Raw genomic sequence first — 16,666 nt, forward strand, 5'->3', positions numbered from 1 at the left:
CAAAAGTATCTTTGGGTTTTTAATTACTTTTGTCTTGAAAAAATTTATTAAAGACACTCTTATTCTCAGTGATCACTCAGGATATGTACGCCCTCTGCCAGTGCCTCGTAGTTTAAATAGTGATATCTCATATTTTGGAGTTGGAGGCAAGCAAGCAGTGTTCTTCGTGGGACAGTCTGCCAGAGTAAGTCAATGTCTGACTTTAATTTTATTTTAGAACATTCGCACACAATCAGATTGTTACTTCCTAACTTTTAATCACAGCATTTAAGTATTCTATGATGCTAATTTTAAGTCTTATTTTGATTTTTAAATGCTGTTTCTTTAATAAAATCAGATGATAAGCAAACCTGCAGCATCTCAGGATGTTCATGAGCTTGTCCTTTCTAAAGAGGATTTTGAAAAGAAGGAGAAAAACAAAGAAGCAATATATACTGGATTCATTCGAAACAGAAAGGTAAATAGCCTTAAGATTCTCACATTTATAAATGAAAGCCTTTCCCAGGTTAATGTGATTTAACTGTGTAATATTCCTGTAATACTTATCTGGAGATATCTTCACCTTAGTGAATCATTTGCACCCTGTAGTGTAAAAGGAAGTAACCAAGAACTTGAAGACACTAAAGACAATTTATGCCTTTTTTTTATGTGATGCTTTTTCCTCTTTTCAGTTAAGGTTAAATGACAGAAATGCTTTACAGTTTTGCATGTCAGGTTAAGAAAAATACTTTAAAATGCTTTTCTAAGCACAACATTTTTTTTTGTTGCGTATGAAACTAAAATGAATTTTCTCTGAAGCAGTAAGGAATAAATTAGGGAACCAAATTGTACTTGTTTAGAAATACGTATGACTGACCTGTATACTGGACAGAAGTCCAGGCAGACCAACAAAACCAATTGATTTTATAAATATTCATACATGTTGTAAAATAAATGAACTGTTTAGCTGAAAGCTAAACTCAACAGTCCTGATGCTTTTCATGAAGAAAAAGAGCCTAAGTAAAAAAGCTGTAAGATAAGGAGGAAGATTGAAAATAACTGATTTTTGGACATTTTTGGGCAAGGAGGGAGAGGCCAAGATGTAGCTGAGGGTGCAGATGGGAGGAAAAATGAGTGGTGTGTATGACAGGGTAGTCAGACCTTGAGCCCATATCATGTGGGTTATGTCAGTGTTCTTGGTGTTTCATATGGATGAGAAAGGAACAGTAGGTAAATAAGGTTATTGTCGTGCCAGTTCTGGGTCAGTGAGTTGCAACAAAAAATGAATTGCCAGTTTTGGTTTTATTCTCTCTACAATATCAGACTCAAAAAATAGAAACTGAAAATAAAAGCTTACAAAATCTGCTTTATTGTAAAGGGTACAAATGCTTTCCCTCCCTGCTTGATACTAAAGAGCAAGGTTGGATGATACAAAGTAGAAGACAAACTAAGGCACGCATAAGTTGGAAGAAAGTAGCTGAATGAGATGCATAGGTACTACTAAAGAGTTCAAGAAGCTGGTGCAATCAACTGTTTGAAATGTTGTGGTAATAATATAAAATCAAAGTTAAATTGACAGTGTTAAAATGCAAGTAAAATTCTATTTAGAGTTAAAAAGATAACTTGTAACAATCCAACAGGGAGGAGATGATGTGAAAAGTAATAGAGGTGAGGTATGAAGATAATAGAGGTTTCCCTAAAAGATTCCTAAAACCCAGGTTTAGGAATTTTTTTGCAAATCATTGAAATACCTAGGCCAGTTCATTATATTGGTGTGAAATAAAATGTGTGAATGCATCTCGCTAAAGACTTGAAAAATGGTCTGCACTGCACATACATCAGCAAGAGAATACTGTGGCAGAAGTAGAAATTGTAAATGGATTACTAGTGTGAGAAGAATAATTGAGCCTTTGAGCCATTCAGTTGGTGAAGGAAGTTATTTTTGCAAAGAAATTAAGGTGTAATTAATGTGAAACAAAAAACTTTAGAACAAGGCCATAACACTGAAGAGAAGTGATATTAATGGTATCCCTGCTGGTCATCTTTCCTTGATGGGTAATAGTCACCTCTCTTCACTGCAGTCATTTCTCTGGACCGTTGAATATTGCAAAGAAGTAAATAGTTATTTTCTAGCTGAGATAGATGCTAGGAATGTAGGGGAAGGTGCCATGGTAGTTTGTAATCTGTAGTGGGAAGGCAGCCAGATAATTTGGCAGTGATATTTTGGAGGCTCTTTTGGTCAAGAAATTTGGTAAATTTCTTCCATGATGTACAAAGTGGCACTTGTTCAGCATAAGTGTGCAGCTTCTAGGTTTGTCAGATCACATGGGGATGAGGACCAAGCAGCTCTGGCTTTTCTTTATTATTGCCAATCCCATCACTAGCATAGAATAGACCAGGCTATGCTGTGGGCAGGAAAAAGAGATGTAGTCTTCTTTGACGAAAAGTCTCAAAAATTGTTTAATTATCCTTTTAGCTAAGGAGAGCTCTTTGATTCCCTGGGGAAAGTAAGTCTTGATAGAACACCCTTAACTATTTCACCTAACTGATTGGGTAGGACATGTCTCCTTTCATGCCTTAGTGATGTGGGGTTTGTCTGCTTTCCTGCAAAATAAGGCATGTAGCTGCATTGACTACAACATATCTTCCCAGTTGTAGCAATTGTTTGCATTCACTAGAAAGATCTTAATCTTTGTTTTAAAAATAGAGGTTTTTTTCTGGATGTACCAAATGTAAGTGATTACTCACTGGTCCAGTGTGAAGCATGACATCAACCACTGTGTCTTCCTGCACTTTAGAAAACTGTCAAAAGAGCAAAGTGCATCCATTCAGGAAAAGACAGTCAGTAGTTTCTGGAATGAGGAATCTCTCTTTCTGTTAGGCTACTTGACATTTCATCTGGAATTGAGGATTCACCTTTTTTTCTTTTACAACAAAACTGTTTCTTCTTCTTGAGTTTCTGCTGTAGAAAGTAGCCTATCCCTTTAAAAGCCAATAACTTTTTTTGGCTTTGTTTTCTTAAAGAGGCCTTAATGTCTTGCCCACTTAATGCTTCCAATCGATGGATGAGAACATGGATATTACACAGTGCTACTACATTCAGTGTGATTAAATGCATTTTTAGACGGCACACTTTAGGTGCTGTGATGAAAGTGAGTTGAAAATGAACTGGATTAGTGATGTCACATTCTCAGCTTGTTGACTTTAATTTGGAAACCTTTATTTTAAGCTTTAATCCTTTGTGATACTTAGCATCATGTGTTCTGTATTACTTTTCTCTTATGTTTTTTAATCCCTTTCAAGTTGATGGGCATTTGGAAATTCAGTTTACATCCCTGCTCTTATTATTTTACTTTTTTTGTAGCCATCTGATTCTACTCACATCACAAGTGATGATGAAAGATTTCTTCATAATCTAATATTATAAGAAAGGGATAAAGAGAGTTTCACAGCAGTTGTCATTACAGGTGTACAACCAGATCACATGCAGTACTTGAAAAACTACTTTCATCTTTGGACAAGGCAGCTGGCGTAAGTTGGTGATTTAAAAGATTTCATTTAAAAGTGGGCTACTAACAAAGTCAAGTAATTATGAAATGCTTCTTTTTTGTGCTTTGACATTGGCCTTATTCTTTTTAAGGCCATTAATACTTCAATTAGCCTCCCTATCTAACCAATTTTACAGTAATGAACACAACTGAATGGGGCACCCCCAACCAAAGATGTGACTTGATGATTAATACATAATCCACTGTAATTTTTACATACATATCCACTGTAATTTTTAGTAGCCTATTAATTTAATGGTGTATTACTAATGTAAGAAATTGTTTATCTAGTTACTAAGAACTTCATCAGTTACTTTGCTCACAGCCGTGCTCCTAACCTTGCTCACAGCCTTGCTCCTAATTTACACTTTTAGGGGATCTTTTGGTTGGTTGACTTTTTAAACAACAACAAAAGAAGGTACTGCTCTTCATCCAGTTTAAGAGGGAGAAGGATATATGACACTATCTGCTCTGTACTGTAATGTCATCTGTGGGCCTGCAGAGCCTGGAGATACCAGTGAATAGTTTGGGCTTACCTGTTATGATGATGGATCCATCTGTGAATGTAAACTGAAATACAAAGGCCTAGACCAGTTTTGAAATCTGGCAAACTACACAACTTTGTTTTCAAACTATGATTTTATTTTTGTGATACCTATAATCTGATAATAATAGATGTACTTAAAAAGAGGATTAATATAAGAATTAGGTAATATCTTACTATGTGAAATATCATTCAGTGTTGCACATAAAAACTTGTTACTGAAGCCATTTTTAACCTCATGAAAATATAGGGTACATCTACTTGCAGAGGGTAATTTAGATCCCTCATTAGCTTCCAGGTGCTCATCCAGTGAACACTCACACTTTGCTGTGTGTTAGTTCTTTCCAACCATCTCTTGAAGTGAAAGAGCTGCCTCTGTTTGAGATGGAACCCAGGTGCAATTATTCAGATATATGCCCTGTAGCTGTTACAGTAAAACCGCTCACTTAGCCTTCCAGTGCTGCACAGTCCCGTGTCACTGTTTCAGCTGCAATGGCCCTTTCCCCCCCCGAACACTTCACCATTTCCTTCTGCCATGCCTTTTGCCACACATACAGGGTACCAGTTTCATTCCACTTTCATGCGCTGCAGCACAAGCCCTCATTATTTTGGATGCTTTGAAGTGGAGATGAACCCCTAAAATAACAATGTCTTAAGGCCAGGAGACTGCCTTTTGAAGTCTGGAAGAAATGCACACAAAATACTAAGCAATTTGGACATACTATAAAATCCTGAGCAATGAGATCAGGAGGAGTCTTTTTCTGGGAACCAAGATTTCTCTTTGGGGAACATTTAGTGCAGTGGAGGTCAAAGGCAAGCAGCTGTAAACTTGCAGGTGCATTTGTCTTTAGTCATGCATTCAGTCCCCTTGACTAGTACAATCTCATTTTTCTCCCGACCATCCCCCAGAGCTTTAAGGATTCAGTCTTTGAAGTTGGAAGAATTAGCTAGCTGAAAAGTTGAAGTAAATGGAGTTGAGTTCCTCAGTTTTCTCAAATTGCATTTCTCTATGAAATAATTTTATCTATTTGACCACATATATTTTTTGAAATTTGTTAAATGAGGAAAAATGCCAATTAGAAAGCAATGTTTACAACTGAAAAACTATTTCTATTATGCAGATCACGTCCATGACTCCTACCTATATTCAAATTTATGTAAATAATGTAAGGATAGTGATTGTTTGTTACATATTTCTGTTACTGTTAGATGATTGATACAAAACTGATAGCAGAGACAAAGTGTGGAAAGATTTGTGACTCTAATTCTGATTTCCAGACTGCAGAACAATTTACAGTAGTTTTTTTTTAGTTGACCCTTTGATGTAAAGGATCTGTAGCCATGTAACAATTGTTTTTTTTTTTTCACTTAATCATTTTTTTTCAAATTTGTTTCCAGTTATTTTACCCAAAAATTTGTCCTAGTGTGATTGTGCATGACAGAGATGAGAAGAATGAAAAGGAGTCACTTCCTTTAGTAAACCTTTATTACCAGATATATGTTGTCAAGGAGTTGATTTATAACAGTGCAACAAACCAGTTATATTTTAATAAAAATAAAAGCTTATTTAGATTTTTTTAAATTATAATGTGCAATTTTTAAATTTCACTTGCTGGTTTGGTTTTTCTCTGAAATGTGTTTCAGTCATATCTATCACTATTATATCCATGGACCAAAAGGAAATGAAGCTAATGCTGCAACAAAAGAAGTAAGCCCTTTCAACAACATCGATATTGAGGTAAGAGATTTTATACATGTTAGTCAAAAGTCCTCTTTGATGCCAACTTATTTATATTGTGCCTGTTTCTCTGTAATCATGCCTTTTAAAATACAGCATTCAAGATGTGTATGTAGTTTAATTTTTTGAGGTCATTCTGTTTAGCATTGCTGTGTAGGAACTAACTCCTTTGCTAACAGTCAGTTGTCAAAGTGGTTATTACTGTAAGTCTTTTCCTCTAAGGAAAATCAACTTATTTTCCTTTTTTCCAGATTTCAATGTTTGAAAAGGGAAAAGTACCAAAGATTGTCAATCTGAGGGAGATCAAAGATGACATGCAGACATTGTATATAAATACTGCAGCAGATAGTTTTGAGTTCAAGGCACATGTTGAAGAAGAAGGTATAGTTGAAGGCATCATCCGATACCACCCCTTCCTTTATGATAAAGAAACATACCCTGATGATCCATGTTTTCCATCAAGTAAGTGAAATGCTTTGCTAATTGTCAGTCCTACTACTCTAAATATTTTAATGAAATAAAAACCAGAACAACTTTAGGTTGAAGTGTAAATATTACCTGATTTAGGTTGTGACAGAACAGAAAAGTTCACATTCTTTTGGATGAACAGATGTTGTGAATTTTCTGTTGTGGTAACTCATTCCTGTAAACTTGATCTTTGGCGTACCACCATCTGATCCCAAATTATAAACTCTAATGGAATGTACTCCAGTTGAAACTTTGCACTTGCTTGATTGCATCTTTGCTCCAACAAAGTAATAAAATATGAGCAGTTGATTCAAGAGATTTCAAGAGATACAGATTCAAGAGATTTCAAGAGATTATAGTATCGAAATACTGCAAAGGACAACATATAGTCTGAAGTCTTTAGTTTAAAATTTCTTTTACTCAGTTGTGAGTTTTCAAATGCAAGGGGTTTTAAAATTCCTTGTACTTTTTTTTTGTTTTTTTTACAAAACAAATCTTGAGTTAATTGGGATGAGATTTCATGATACTAGAAGAACATCAGTTGAAACGAAGGAAAAAGTAACACTCAAAATTTTAAAATTTCGAATTTGGTAATATTTAACTTCCATTTAGAATTTTTCTTAGTTTTTCTGCTTGCTATTTCTAAAACAGGAAAAAAATGTAATATTGTATGTAATGAGCTTGATATAATGTGCATTGCTACTGTGCTGAATATAATAACAATAGTACTTCATTAAAATTGCTGTGGGTTTTGATATTACATTAATTTTTTAAGGAAATATATTCAGGAGACTATCTTTCTTTTTTTTTCTTTTTTAAACAAGGATTAAATGATGATGATGACGATGACTGTTTTTTAGTAGAAAAAGGTGCCAGAGGAAAAAGGCCTATTTTTGAATGTTTTTGGAATGGAAGATTAATACCGTACACAACTGTGGAAGAGTAAGTGGTGATGTGTTTGTACAGTCTCTTTCTATAATGTAAACCTCTCTTTATGAAAAAGGATTGTAATGACTTTCTCCTTTTAAGTTTTGACTGGTGCGCTCCTCCAAAGAAGAGAGGATTGGCACCAATTGAATGCTACAACAGAATTTCTGGTGCATTGTTTACCAATGATAAGTTCCAGGTCAGCACAAACAAACTCACTTTCATGGATCTGGAGCTGAAACTAAAGGATAAGAATACTCTGTTCACGAGAATCTTCAATGGACAGGTAATTACTGCATTCTGTTAAGTGTTTCTTCTTGGTGAAGTTCAGTGCATGTAATACAGAAACCTTTGCTTACTGGTTATTTGTTCATGTCTCTGGTTTAGTGAGCAGTAAAGCTGAATCTTTAAATCTGAAAACTTAAGACTCAGTATTTTTCCTTTTATTTTCTTGAACAATTACTTTATTTAGTTGTTATATGTCATTTTTGTGGAAAGACCCTCTTCCTAGCTCAGGGAAGCACTTTTTTTTTGACTTGAAGTGTACTTTTCCTCAACTTTTTAAAAGTTGTCAGACTGAAGAATCCTTTTTTTTTCTTTGCTTCTGTTCCTATATTTCTTCTTCTTTTCTGTTTGTTCTTTTTGTGTGTGTGTGACTTTTTGGCTTTTCTTTTGAGTACAGTATCTCTGTACTCTTACAACTGTTCAGGCTTCTGATGTGGTCAGATTCAGATTTTATAGTACATTGTTAATATGTACTTATTTTGTAATCTCTTTATAGGAGCAGCGAATGAAAATTGACAGAGAATTTGCTCTGTGGCTCAAAGACTGTCATGAAAAATATGACAAACAGATAAAATTCACAGTCTTCAAAGGAATAACTGTACGTACTGATGTATTATCCAAAAGAATGCAGAGCCCTTGGACAATGTATGCTGCAATAGAGTGGGATGGAAAAATATACAAAACTGGACAGCTGGTAAGTTAGTTAAACCCTATGAAAGGCAGATACTGTGCATTTGATGCAGGAGTAATGAATTAATTGGTGTCTTCTGCTTATAGGTGAAAACTACTAAGACTCATCCAATATTCTATGGAAGCATTGAGAAATTTTACTTGTATGGGGACCATGATGGGGATATATTTGCCACTGGGGGAGAGGTTCAAATTGCTTTGGTAAGAAGAAATACAGAAAGGATTCACACAGCTAGTGTGGATATTAAATCTTTAAACATAAAGATATGTTTAAGCATAAAGATATTAAATCTTTAATCTGACCTGATTAAATTACTTTAAATAACAGTAAATACCTTTAATGTAATTTTTTACAATCAGCAGTCTAGAAATACTCAACTTGAGCTTTAATGTGAATATATTAAAATTATTATTTATTATGAACAGTCTGATTTATAAAGATTTGTGTATGGAATAAAGTATCACAGTTAACATCAATAGTATATTGTGCATCCATTTGTAACCCTTGTGGTTTCAGCAAATTTTAAAACAGTGTCTTGTAGTTTCACCAGGTAGTATTTGTTAGCATATTGCATTATGTCTTTGTTGACTTGTTTAGTCTCTTGATTGCGAGGTCTTTCTCATCTGATGTATTATAAAGTCTGGCCACTTATAACTGCACTGAATTTTTATTTCAGGAACCACAGGCATTGTATGCTGAAACGAAAATTATTCCAATCTCAAAACTTGACAGAACAGTGTCTGACAAAGTTGTGAAAAAATACATAGAGGATGAAATGGCAAGGTAAGCACTAAGTAACAATTACATAATTGTGGAGTCCCTAATTATAGTTCTTGTACTTAATCAGGAATCAAAGAAAGTTCAGTTTTATTCCCAAATGGAATAGCAGTCAACTGTTTCAGTAGAAACCAAAAAAAAAAAAAAACCAAGAAGAAATAGGTTGGGATTTGGATTTTTTTTCCCTACCACAAAAATAGTTTCATGTGTATTTAACTAAAGGTAAATTGCTCTTTATTATTTTAACTTACTGCAAAAATGTTCACCCTTTTTTTTTTTCTATTAGACTTCCTGATAAATTATCAGTAACATGGCCTGAAGGAGATGAGTTATTACCAAATGAAACAAGATTTGCTGGTACACCAATAGGTATATTTTTTTCTTCCAAATACGAAAGCATTAAATGCCAATTAAAAAATATATTGTGCGCCCTTGTTAAAAAGATAAGCATACAGAAATCTCTGATCACTTTTAATTTACAACATATTTTAAATGTCTGTCATCTTTCATTTTAAATTCAGGAGCATTAAGAATAGAAATTTTAAATAAAAAAGGAGAAGCAATGCAAAAACTTCCAGGTACAAGCCACGGAGGTTCAAAGAAACTTCTTGTTGAACTCAAAGTTATTTTGCATTGTGAGTATTTCATTATATTTAATTGTATCTTTATTATTTTTAAAGTGCATAATGGATAATAAGGTATTCAATTGTATAATATATGTATATATTTAAAATACATATTTGAATTTGATAAATGGATGTCGTAGTTAGACAATATTCCATCAATTCATGTTGCATTTCAAAGCCACTTTGCATGAAATGACAACTGCCTCAATACCATGTATTGTCTTAAATGCTGTATTTTGTTTACATCTTCTGTCACAAGTAAGGAGGGCCTAACAATTCCAACCTGTTCTACTTAACCTGCATAAGAACATGGGTAAAATGGATAATGTTTCTGTAGGTAATGTAGCAATTTATGAGATACATAAAAGTGGGGATCAGACTTGTTTAGTATCTAACATAAATTTGCTTCAGAATTTTTAAAAAATCAAGGGTTTTTTTAATTTATTCGTTTGTGGTTTCCATTTGGTGGGTATTTCACCTGATGCTCTCACATTGCATTATTAAGAATTGTGTTCTGTCCAATGCAAATGAAATCACTCAAATTTTGTTTTGTTTAAAACACTAAATTCTCTGAAAACTCCAATTCTGCGCATGTCAAATGTATTTAACTTGTAGAAACCTAAAATCTTCTTTCTTTCCATACACCATAAGAAAATCCAAATCCTTTATCTGTTAGGAGTTGTAAAAATAGCTTTATGAGTGCTGAGGTTATTGTAGTGGTACATGTCAAGGAAACCAAAAGAAGTATCTTAGCTCAGTTTAGTGTATATGTCATGAGGCTACACGTGGTATTTTAATGGCACTTAGTTCATGGGAGCCGGCTGCTGTGCATGACCATTGTCCAGCATAGTGTGCTGGGGCATAAAGAGGTTGGAATTGAACAAAAGCTGTTCATTTAATCTAGATTATCAAATTGTCTCCTATCAGCATGTGTGACACACCAGTGTTTTGTAAATTTAATAAGATAGGGCATCATGATGTCAGGAAGTATGGACTTGAGAGAGACCTGGTGTTTATGTTGTTCTGTTTTGTCAGGGTCGTTCCTAGGATCACTGAAAAGTCTGCCTTCAGACCTTTCATGTCTCCTGACTCATTCATTGATGGAAATTTGTACTTCTAACTGTTTCTACTACTTCTTGTGTTTTTCTCTACTCAGTTGAAGAATCAGTAGTGTAATCCTCATCTTCTTCATCAGAACAATGAATAAATCCCATAAGTGATGATTTGGGCATAGCACACCTAGCAAAACTCAAACCCTTAATTGTATAAATGAGAGAAATGTGGTTACACCCATACAAAGTCCAAGAGCAAATATAATGTACAAAAAGTTTCTCTTCTCTTTTGAGGAGTGGAATACTTGGTGAACTGTAGTATGGGCTACCAAGAGACCTGAGCTATGAGAAACCTAATCTCTTACTGGGGAGTCTTATTATACAAGCTTCAGTTCAAAATTAGGGTTTGAATTAGGGTAAGAGAATGATAAAATCTTGTTGACAGCTCTTAATTTATCTTACGTATGCCATTTGGTGCAAAGACAGGGTAATGAAACAGTTTTGCTTAGCTATAAAACAATTTGTATTTCTACTGCATTTCTTTTTGTTCAGTGTAGTCTTATTGCAGTCACATTCTATATTCTGAAGTGTGTTTTGTTGGAAAATAAAAAGTATTACTACCTCTTGACACTTCCAACAATAAATCTTACTTCTGTGTTTATCTTAGGTTATAGAACCAGTCACTAGAACTGCCTCAGAGTTTCAGTGTGTTATATTTTTGTATATGTTTTAATTCTACAGAGGTTTATAAAGATAAAACAATTTGGAGCAAAACAGGAGGGTTTTTTTCCAGTAATATTTTCTGTCAACTGCACATTTTTATCATTGCTCCCATTGAAGCAATTTTGCTACAGTCATTTGTCAGTTTGATCCATTGCCAGCATGGAGTGCAGAGTGCTCACAGTTACAGGGAATGTACTACCAAAGAGCTAACGAAATGCAACTTTACAAACCTGCTTCTTTCAGTGCAATGTGCCTGAGGCTAGCAAGTTTTAATTAAAATGGGATTAGACAGGGAACTCATTTGTTTAGCTGTGATCATTGTGTTTAGTTGTAAAGCTGAATTGATGTTAGTTAGAGATCCAGAAGTGATAGTAATACTAAATAATAAGTGATACTAATGCTTGAAAAAGTTAAGAATTATGGTGTAAAATTTAAATACATGAGCTAAGTGTTTGTTTTGCAGCACCTACTGAGAATAAAGAAATAATTTCCCATATCAGTCAGCATGGAGGCAAGTGGCCATACTGGTTTAAAAAAATGGGTAAGTTGCATATTCAATATCTTCCGTTTATTTGTTTGTTTTTTTTTTCTTTCTAATTGTACTTTTATATCTGTTTAGAAAATCTTCAGAAACTTGGTAACTACTCCTTGAAACTGCAAGTAGTGTTGAATGAAAGTAATGCAGACACTTATGCAGGAAGGCCTCTGCCATCTAAAGTATTTAAATTTACTATTGTAGGTAAGAATTCCCATCTTTTTTCCTAATTCAGTGTTTCTGTTTGATTCATATTATATCAAAATTTGTGATGTCCTAGTTGAGACGTGGTTTTCAGCACTGAAAAGTAGCATTTGCATGTCAAATTTGATGAATTTCCAGGAAACAATGGGGTTTTGTGGTAGGTTTTGATCTCATGTGTAATGTGTTGGCTCTGTGGCAGGCAGTTTTACATAAAAAAATAAAACTCCTTGATGTGAACTTTCCTAAATGTATGTATAAAAAACAAACTTAAACTTCATTAGAATCCCCCTTTTTCCTCATGCCATTGACATAAATATTCTTTCATAAAACTAATATTCATTAGGCTAACTGTCATGCATAAACCACAGAAATGCATTAAAAAACAGGTTATACATTTAAAATAAACATGTTGAGTTTGAAGTATTTTTTTAAATTAATTAATTAAGGAAGAATCCTATGCAAAACTAAATTCTCATTTGGTTGTAACGAATGTGTCTCTTTACTGCAATTCTTACTAGAATGTTCATTTCAGAAAGGGTTGGAGTGAAGGGAGAGGTGTTGAGGTAGCCTGGAGCTTGATGATGGTGCCAGTTATTGTTGAGTGTTTGTGGCTGAGAGAACGGGGAACGCCAACAAGGCAGATATTGTGCTGGGAGTCTGTTACAGACCACCCAGCCAGGATGCAGAGGCAGATTGAATACATAAACAGCTGGGAGAAGTGTCACAATGACTAGTCCTTGTTCTTATGGGGGGCTTCCCCTTTACCAGATGTGTGCTGGAAATGTAACACAGCAGAGAGGAAATGGTCTAGGAGGTTCCTGGAGACTTTTGAAGAGAACTTGCTGAGCTGACACAACTGGTGAGGGAGCCAGCTGGGCAGGGAGCCCTATCTCCTTTGTGACTTTCTCTTTGAGAATAGAGAAGGACTGGTGGGTGGTTGGAGGCTGTCTTGAGCATATCAATCATAAAATGGATGTTTACAGTGTTTACTGTCATCTTGGACTTCCAGAGGGCAGGATTTGGCCTGTTAGGTGAATGGTTGGTTGACAGAGTCCCTTGGGAGGTAGTTCTGAAGGGCAGAGGAATCCAGAAAGGCTGGAAGAAGAAGAGCAAAAAGGAAGCTCACAATCTGAACTTCAGGAGAAGACTCTGTCCTCTTCAAAGATCTGCCTGTTAGAGCTCTATGGAAAGAGGCCCTGGACAGACTGGAGGCCCAAACAAGTTTGTTAGTATTCACAGTCACTTCCAAGCTCAAGTCTGGTTCATCACAATGAGTGGAAAGTCAGACAAAAATTCCTGGAGGCTTGCATGGATGAACAAGGAGCTACTGGCAAAACTCAACACAGAGAAGTATACAGAAGGTGGAAATGGAACCAAGTAACTGGAGAGGAATGCAGACACCATCCAAGCATGCAGGGATGGGGTTAGGAAAGCCAAAGTCCAATTGGAATTGAAAATAGAGTCACTAGCAAGTGATATCAAAGTCTACATGACAGACTTCTTTAAATACATAGGTGACAAAAGGATGGCTGAAATAAACATGAGCCCACTGTTGAATGAGGCAGGGAACACAGGATGTGGAAAAGGCTGAGATACTGAAATCATCTGCCTTAGTATTTATTAGTAAGACAGACCTCAGGAATCCCAGACCCCAAAGACCTTCCCCTGGTGCAAGGTCTGGGACAAGGAGGATACACCCTTGGTGGAAGATGATCAGGCCAGGGAATACCTAAGCAAACTGGTGATACCTATGTTCATGGGCCATGATGGGATGCACTCATGAACCAGAGAGAGCTGACTGATATCCTTATGAGGCCACTCACACTAATTAAATAATCGTGGCAATTGAGAGAACTGCCTGATGTTTTGAGGAAAGCATAACTCCCATCAACAGAAATCAGGAAGGGGGCACACAGAGCTACAGGCCAGTCAACTTCATTTCAGTTTGTGGAAAGGTGATGGGGCAACTAATCTCTTTTTAAAAAATTACTCTAGGTGTTATTAAATCAAGAACTGATGTAATAAATTCACCTTGGCTCCCGACTGGGCAGGGGATGCACTGGCTCCTGACAGGGCCTGACTCTGTGCCCTGGGGCTGGGGGAGCTGTCACGGGGCAGGGAGGGCCAGGGCTGGCAGTGGCTGCTCAGGGATGGCTTTGGCCCGTGTCCCTCCAAGCAGCCACTGCCCAAGCAGCTGCGCTGCCCCCGGGCTCTCCTCTCGGCCTGCTGGGCTTTGTTGGGTGGCACAGCCTGTGCCAAGGGGCGGCAAGGTGCCTGCAGGCCCCAGCTCTGGGGGAAACCGAGAACGTCCTGCCTGCATCCACCGTGCTGCCAGCTCAGTAGTGCAGCACAGCACGGGCTGACGCTCCTCATTGCTCCCACAGAAGTGCTTGGCATGTCAGACACAAACACCCAGAATCCACGGAAAACACCGAGAATTATCTGCCCCCAGGACGTGCGCAGGTCCTGCATGATAGGCACGGTAGTGACACTGTGCACTGTGCCAATTTCCGTGGGACTGTGCTATGCTGGGTTCCGGTTGTGGAAGGGAAAGAAACGGTAAGTGTTGGCCCATCTCTACCCTCCAGCTTCTTTATAGGCTGCACATAGTCAAGAACATTCAGGGAACAGAAATGCTGCTGTGGAGTTGTGGCCAGTCCATGGTTGTCCAACTAACTGTGCTGAGGGTCCTGCTGCTGCTCAGAGCTTTCATTGGCCTCCTAATTGCTGGGCCTTGTCCTGGGGTGCCCGCTGGGGCTGCAGCCAGTGCTGGCTCCCACTGAGGCTGCCTGGCCCAGAGCAGCCCCGGGGACACAGGGCAGAGGCAAAGCACGGTGGGGAGGAGAAAGAGCAGGGGCGAGATTGCCCTTGAAAGGCAGAGGTGCTCTGGGGCCCACTCCTGGCCACGGAGCCTGCCCAGAGCTGTGTCCTGCTGGCCGGGGCCTTGAGGGGCAGCTGTGCAGCTGGGCCAAGCTGTGCCAGCAGCTCCAGCCGTGCTGGGGAGCCTTGCCAGCTCTGGGCCCTGCTGTGCAGGAGGCTCCCTGTGTGCCACTGGCACCTGGGCCCTCAGCCACCTCCTCTCTCCACAGTCGCGCTGCCGCCGCTCCAGCATCCCGGCCGAGAAGGCGTGCCTCTCCCTCTCCCCCAGAGAGCCCAGAGACCGTCGCCTTTGACAGCTCTCACCCGAGGCCTCGGCAGCAGGAGTTGCCCAAGAAAGCAGAGCACCAGCCCTCCGTGCCTCCCCCACGGCCCCCCAGCCCGGCCTTGAAGCGGAAGCCTCCCGAGATCCCCCCACCTCCACCCCTCCCGAGCCCGCCGCCCTGGTCCAACTAGGACTGCAACTGGGCTAGCCACGCAGGGCTTGGGCCACCAACAGCTTGGGCACCTGCCCTCCTCTACAATTAGCCCGTGTTACCTACGGGCAACAGCCAGAGTCCGTTTTCATACTCTTGGACCTTCAACAGGAAGGGCTGAAGATTCTTCCCATGCCCATTCTCATCCTTTACCTCTTTCATTTTCATACAGTTGGGTGCTCGTTGCATCTCTTAAAGACTTTATTAGCACTGCATGTTTTGCCTTACCTGTCAAGGGAAAAAAAATAAAAAAACTCTTCAGTTCTCATTTCATTTTTAGTGCGATTTGGCCGCTCACATTTTGAGGAATTAATTTTCCACGATACTTCTTCCCTTTTTCCTTACTATCCATAAAAAGTTCATCTGGACAAAAAAATCACCAGCATTACTGAGATTTACCTCAAAGCCCAGAGGGGAATCTAGCACCAAATATTCTTCCTCTGCACTGCACAACAAGAAATATTCAGAAGAATATTCACTGGCAGCTGAGGCTCGTGGAACTCCCAGAATACTGAGCCTGCAGAGGAGGCACACAGCCCTGGCAGTGGCTGAGGGGACTTCTCCTCACAGACTCCTCTGAAAGTGTGTCACTCCAGGAGGAGAAAGCCTTTAAACCTGTGCCTTACCTTCTTCCTGTGCTAAAATGTAAGGTTCCTCCTGAGCTACAAACAATTCTCCATTCCTCAACAAAGCTACTCATGTTCGTGACTTATCTTAAAGAGCAAAGGCAAATGCAGTCAGAAATTTCTCATCAAAGCCTGTTTGCAGAGAAACGCCACCATATGTGAGAAAATAGTTCTTAGCATCAGCTCAGTCAAACGAAAGGCAACCCTGAACTGAGCAGCGCTTTAAGTGAACTTGAATTCTCTTTCCTCACCTATCAGCCGGGTTGGTTTGCTCTTTTTTGTCCTAGAGAGAACATTAGAACAATTTGCTCTTGGCAGGACTCCTTGCATGGCTCCGGCTGTAAATGTGTTGGGCTATAGCACAGGGCCAGGGGGGAGCTCAGCAGCCTCATCAGAGCCCAGGGCCACGGCCCTTCCCTGCCGGGGCCCGAGCCTGGCCCGGCCCGGCCTGGCCCCAGGGGATGGGCTCCGCCCGCCCGCTGTGCCCGCAGACAGGCCCAAGGCTTAGCAAGAGGCTTTCTCCCAGCTTTGCAAAACCTCGGCCAAGTGACCCTTTGCTGTGCTGAGAAGAGTAAAAACCCCCTCAAATG

At 38.6% G+C, this 16,666-nt stretch overlaps 1 pseudogene; it reads left to right on the top strand.

Annotated features, from left to right (window-relative positions):
• Window positions 1-15,445, top strand: part of LOC141728109 (structural maintenance of chromosomes flexible hinge domain-containing protein 1-like) — a 32,203-nt pseudogene extending 16,758 nt beyond the window's left edge.
• Window positions 15,446-16,666: the final 1,221 nt, after the last annotated feature.

This window comes from Zonotrichia albicollis, unplaced genomic scaffold (genome assembly GCF_047830755.1).
Source record: "Zonotrichia albicollis isolate bZonAlb1 unplaced genomic scaffold, bZonAlb1.hap1 Scaffold_94, whole genome shotgun sequence".
NCBI classification, from domain to species: Eukaryota; Metazoa; Chordata; class Aves; order Passeriformes; family Passerellidae; genus Zonotrichia; species Zonotrichia albicollis.